At 35.4% G+C, this 5,409-nt stretch overlaps 1 long non-coding RNA gene across 1 annotated transcript; it reads right to left on the bottom strand.

Moving 5' to 3' along the window:
- Positions 1-2,317: 2,317 nt before the first annotated feature.
- LOC113783736 lies at positions 2,318-5,165 on the bottom strand. The gene is made up of 3 exons (XR_003469961.1): positions 4,681-5,165; positions 3,406-3,465; positions 2,318-2,738 (listed from the first exon to the last, which is right to left on the bottom strand). It is a non-coding gene; the product is annotated as an uncharacterized LOC113783736 (long non-coding RNA).
- Between the last annotated feature and the right edge of the window lie 244 nt (positions 5,166-5,409).

The raw sequence follows: 5,409 nt of genomic DNA, 5'->3' as shown, positions 1-5,409 counted from the left end.
GCAAGAATCATTGGCAAACTGTGAAATGAATTCTACAGTATATCCAAGATACCGTAGATGTTGGATTTGTATTTGAGCAGGATAAATTATTTGGTCAATATATAGTTGGATATTGTGATTCTGACTATGCAGGTGATTTGGATAAGCGACGTTTTACAACTGGCTACTTGTTCACGTTTGCCAAGGTGCCAGTTAGTTAGAAGTCTACTTTGAAGTCAACAGTGGCTTTGTTTACAATAGAGGCAGAGTATATGGCAATTACTGAAGCTGTGAAGGAGGCAATTTGGCTTCAACGATTGCTTGAAGACTTGGGAGTTGGTCAAAAACACATTGACGTGTTTTGTGACAGTCGAGTGCTATTCACTTAGTAAAGAACTAGGTCTTGCACGCAAGAACGAAATACATTGATGTTCGCTATCACTTTGTGCGGGAAATTCTCGAAGAAGAGGAGATTTTTCTCCAGAAGATTCGGACTGCGGAGAATCCTGCAAACATGCTGACCAAGGTGGTTACAAGGTCCAAGTTTGAACATTTTTTAAACTTGGTTAATATCCTGCATATTTGAGGTAGCGCCTGAGGGCGCAAATTTTGGAAGTACCACTAGGACGAGTTGTTATTTTGGGTGAGAAGATTTGTATTTTTTGGAGTGGGATTAGATTTATGTCAAGGTGAAAATTTGTTGAATTCAAAACCACAATTGTGGACTTTGACAATTTTTCCACAGCTTACAATTGTGGACTTTGGTGGCAAAAATCTTCATCCCACATCGATGGGTTTATAAATTGGAGAAGGATTTGAGAGTTATAAATAAGCTCTCAAGCCTTCCCAATTAATTGTACCAAACACCAACAAAAGAATTACACCAAAAAGGATTTTGTAATTCTTTCTTCTCCCAAAATTTATAATAGCGGGTCGCTTTAGTGGTGCTCGGAGATTAGGCAAAATTGGCCGAACTCCGTTATCAATTTTCGGGTGCGTTCTTTCCTTTTCTCTTTTATTTATTCCGCATTTATTTAGTAGTTTCTTTTCAATTGTAGTATAGTATTCAATATATTTGTCGGGTTTATTTGTAGTGTTTTATACGGTTTATTTGGGTGTATTTTCTTATTCGTGTGTACATATTATTTATGTATACACAGGTCTAGTTGTGATAATATATCGTGCACGTAAATTCTGTCTAGGAGACTGGATTTTAAGTGGGACCGCTTGTGACCCCTCTAGCCTTTTCCTGGGAATTTACTTGGAATGATAATTCTGTCTAAGAAGATTTTTTTAGCGATCTTTCCTGGAAATTACTGAATCGATTTAGATCACTAGTTGAATTTTTGAGTGAAAAATTACACGGTTTCCCCAACAAGTTAATCATGATACTTTTTATTAGTTTAATTTCTTATATACCCACAAATTTTTGTCCAATTTTCAATAAGCATGATAAATTTTATTAGTTCAATTTGTTGGTCAAGAGTAGATGATTTAGTCGATTCATCATATGTTCTATAATTTGTTTTTTGTCCTTGTTAATGAACAATATTGTGGTTGAATTGAACATGTAGGATTTTTTTTTTAAGTTTCATTTTGTTCTGGACTGAGTCACCGTGAGAAGGGAACAAAACATATTGTTGCTGTTTGTAATTTATCATTCATTAACTTTCTTCAAGGGTGATAAATCTCCAATTATTAACCGACTCTTTAGCTATTCCTCCTAGTTCGGATGATCTCGAAAGCATTGGACCTTAGGGGGAGAGTACAAATGGGGCGGCCTATTTTCTCCATTTTCTTGATTTTGACTACTGTAACATTTCTTGCCTCAGTTGGGATGTTTGTGGCTCTGTTGCAAAAAACTCATTACAATTCATTACTGGTGGAACCTTATTTTCACTATCTCTCAGCTTTGGGTTTTCAGCTGGAGTCATACTGCCAAGTCTGGATGTTTTGTATACACTGATCTCATAGTTTCTCGTATACATTGATCTCATTCTGTGATTTTGTGCAAATGCTGAGGTTACGTCTGCAAAATACCAGTTCCGCTCAGAGATTAATTCGAGTATGATCTCTGATCATCCTAGCCATCAAAAAACCAGAGATCTTAGAATATTGCTGGCACATTCTTGCAACTTACTTTACCTTTGTTGCTTCTCTTGCAATTTTGATTTTTCTAGACCTTGTTAAAAAGTTATCAACTTACTAGAGGAACCAGGCTGTGCAAGGCACAGCTTTGGCCCTCCTAAAATACTGATCATTGGAAAAGCATATATAACAATTCTAGTTACAAAATAGGTACATAATATCATAATTACCATTCATAGATAGTTGTCAACAATTTCAGTAGCAGTTACACACCTTCCAGTACAATAAGTCCCAAGTAGAGATACATAATGCATGCTAATAGTTACATAATATCATATATTAGGATTCATTAACTTCTAGTCATAGCAAGAATGTTAATGGATTCTAATATGATGGCAAAAGATAGCATGCTAAAAGTTCAGTAGCATCCATGATGAACAAAAGGATGAACAAAAGAGGATATGAAGCTGTGTGACTGCTTCATTTTGCAGATTCACGTGGCTTCTTGAGAGGGCTCATATGAGCAGATTTTGAAGATGCAGGCTTGTTGTCTTCAGGACCATTTTTTCCAGCAATTAAGAGAACAGCTTCAATGGTTGTCTTCTCAGCAGTAGGTGGAGTTTCAAAAGTTAAGCTTCTTTTTGCAGCAATGTTTGAAGAGGCTGGCTTATCTGCATTATCAGACTTGCGCTCAATTGAATCTAGGATCATTTTCTAAAGAGGCTACCTCAAAAAGATGGTTTGTTTGAGATGTTTTGGCCTGTGATCTCACACTCATTTGTGTAGGATAGTCTGTCAGGTTGGAAGTGTGCCTCCCTGTAAACTGGAATAGTGCAGGCGTACACACTTGTATATTACTCAAATTTACAGGTGGCGAGGGAGATGTAATAGCAGAAGACAAAGTTCCTACACTATGACTTTTTATTGCTCTATCTAACCGTTTCTTTTTCCATCTAAGAACTGCATTTTTTCTACAATCTTTTTTCCTCATCATTTGACCCACATCAAACTGAGAATCACAGTAGGAACATCATCAAGATTTTCTTTGGCCATAGAGTCCATGACAAAAAAAGAAGACTACTATCCAAGGCTTTCTATATGGAACAGACATTCATTCTCATCATGTGAAGGCTTTTATTCTTCATAACAGAAAGAAAATCATTAACTATATCATGTATCTCACAATCATGTAATAATGAAACAGATAGCAATTAATATGCCTGAAGCTTAAAATTTTTTAACATGAGACATATAACCTGTAATATAATCAACAGCAGATAAATCCAAATCTTTTAGACAAAAAAAAAGCAGCACCAAAATTTAGTTTCTTAGACAAACCTGAGAGTTGTATATGCCAACTTGTTGGAGCAAAAGATGCACAGCAAATAGAATAGACAGCTTCAGTTGAAGAAACAGGTCGACATTTTGTAAGCATAGGCTAAAACAAAAAAGGCAAAATCAGTATAAGAAAAGGAAGAATAAAGATTCACAATGAAAAAGAAAATTGAAGAATCACAGTAGCAGCGCTAGACACCATTTTCATAACTCGATAAAACTTATTGTTTAGTTATGATCTAGAAGTATAAAAATATGTTTTCAAGTAAAGTAAGTACATTGTTAGAAGAAAATCAACCAAATTAATAAATAATGGTCTTATAACTCTCATTATTGATCCGTTTACTATTCTGTTAAGTTTTATTGTTAGTGAAAACATAGTCAAACGATCTGAGCCTAAAACATTGTCTAGATAAACTGTTTACTAATATTGTTATATAATGGTGAAAACCAGAAAAAAAAAAAACTTGATCCTATAAGGTTATGAAGACATGTCTATCTGTGGTAGAAGTGATAGTTTGTAGATTTAGAGACTCTGAGGTCAGGGCATTTATGAACCATTAACATATTCTTAGTGACAATTTTAGTCTTTATTGTTGATAGGAAGTCAACGTGGCCATGGTCTCCTATATCCCTGTATATGGCTGAAGTTGCAGCTGTTTCCTAAGTTGCTATAATACATGGCTTCTACATGGATGTTTAGTTAATTAATAAGCAGACTGATAAATCTGTTTTTTAAGGAGAGAAAAAGTGCAATGAAAAATAATTAAGTATACAGGTTCTTCATGGATCATAATCTTAAGTGACTGTAGTTTCTGCAGTAGTATTTTTCATTTATAATATATGTAGTTTTTGCACCATAACCTACCAAAATTTGATTTACAAAAAATTTCTTGAAAGAGAACGAAAATTTGTCAACAAATATTGAAAAAGCAACATCCTTTTTTTCAGGAAAAAACAAAAGTATCAATTCCAATGTCTTAAATAAAGTCAAGAGGTTGATATCAATGGCAAGAAGTGAACTTTATCTAAAAGAAACTGATAATCAAGATATCTAAGCTTCTAAATTGGCCGAAAATGAAAACTCAAAAAGCTAATTGAACAGCTAACCCAAACACAACTGCAAAAGGAACAAAAAAGAATGCAAGCAATGCAAATTAAATAGGAAAAAGAAAAGAAGAAAAAACCTGATTAAGTGAAGTATTAGATTGAATTACAGATCGAATTACAGGAGCAAAAAAAACCGTTTGAAGTATTACAAATGAAAAGGACCCTTACCAAAGCTAGAGGCAGAAGAAGCTCCCAAGCGCAAGGTCTTCAGAGAAAGAAATACACCCTTTATATGGGCACTTCCCTTTCTTTTCCTTTTTAAAACCTAAAAACCTAAATTACTACTCACTTAATGTCTGTCACATCAAATCCCTGAAAATATGATTTAGAATTATGGAGTTCATGGGAAAATTGGATGGCTGCAAAACCAATTTCAGTACAAATGAAAGAAATCAAACGGCTGGCCACTTTTGTGGGGAAAAATCCCTGAATTTTGGGGAAAAAGAAGACACCTAATCTCTGAGGGATTTCAGGCCTTCCATGCTTCCAAGTACAATAAGCATGTGAAGGAGCCATCTCTGTTACAGGAAGTGAAGAATACTTGCTGGTACTCTCACCCGAAGAAGAAGAAAAGAAGAGATGCTGGTTTCTTGTCTGAAGTGTTGGAAATGAAATGGGCCGGTTGTCTGAACACTTGAAATGAAATGGGTCCCATTGGCTCTAATCAACCTAAGGTAGACTAAGTGCTTAGGAAAGTTGCCAAGCCGTGTGTTCTTAGCTGATGTGTCGCTTTGTGGTTCGTGAAAAAGTTGTAGTCCTCCTCCTCCACGTGGTGGATGCCTGCTTTGTGATGTTGGTTGTGTTTTGACTAAATAGATTGTGTGTGTTTTGACGGGCTGTGTTTTGACTGCTTGCATGGAACCGAAAAAAGGATAACCTGCTTGTATGGAACACAAG

The sequence above is a fragment of the Coffea eugenioides genome, chromosome 1 (genome assembly GCF_003713205.1).
Source record: "Coffea eugenioides isolate CCC68of chromosome 1, Ceug_1.0, whole genome shotgun sequence".
Classification (NCBI taxonomy): domain Eukaryota; kingdom Viridiplantae; phylum Streptophyta; class Magnoliopsida; order Gentianales; family Rubiaceae; genus Coffea; species Coffea eugenioides.
This window is presented reverse-complemented; position numbering and strand designations above follow the sequence as displayed.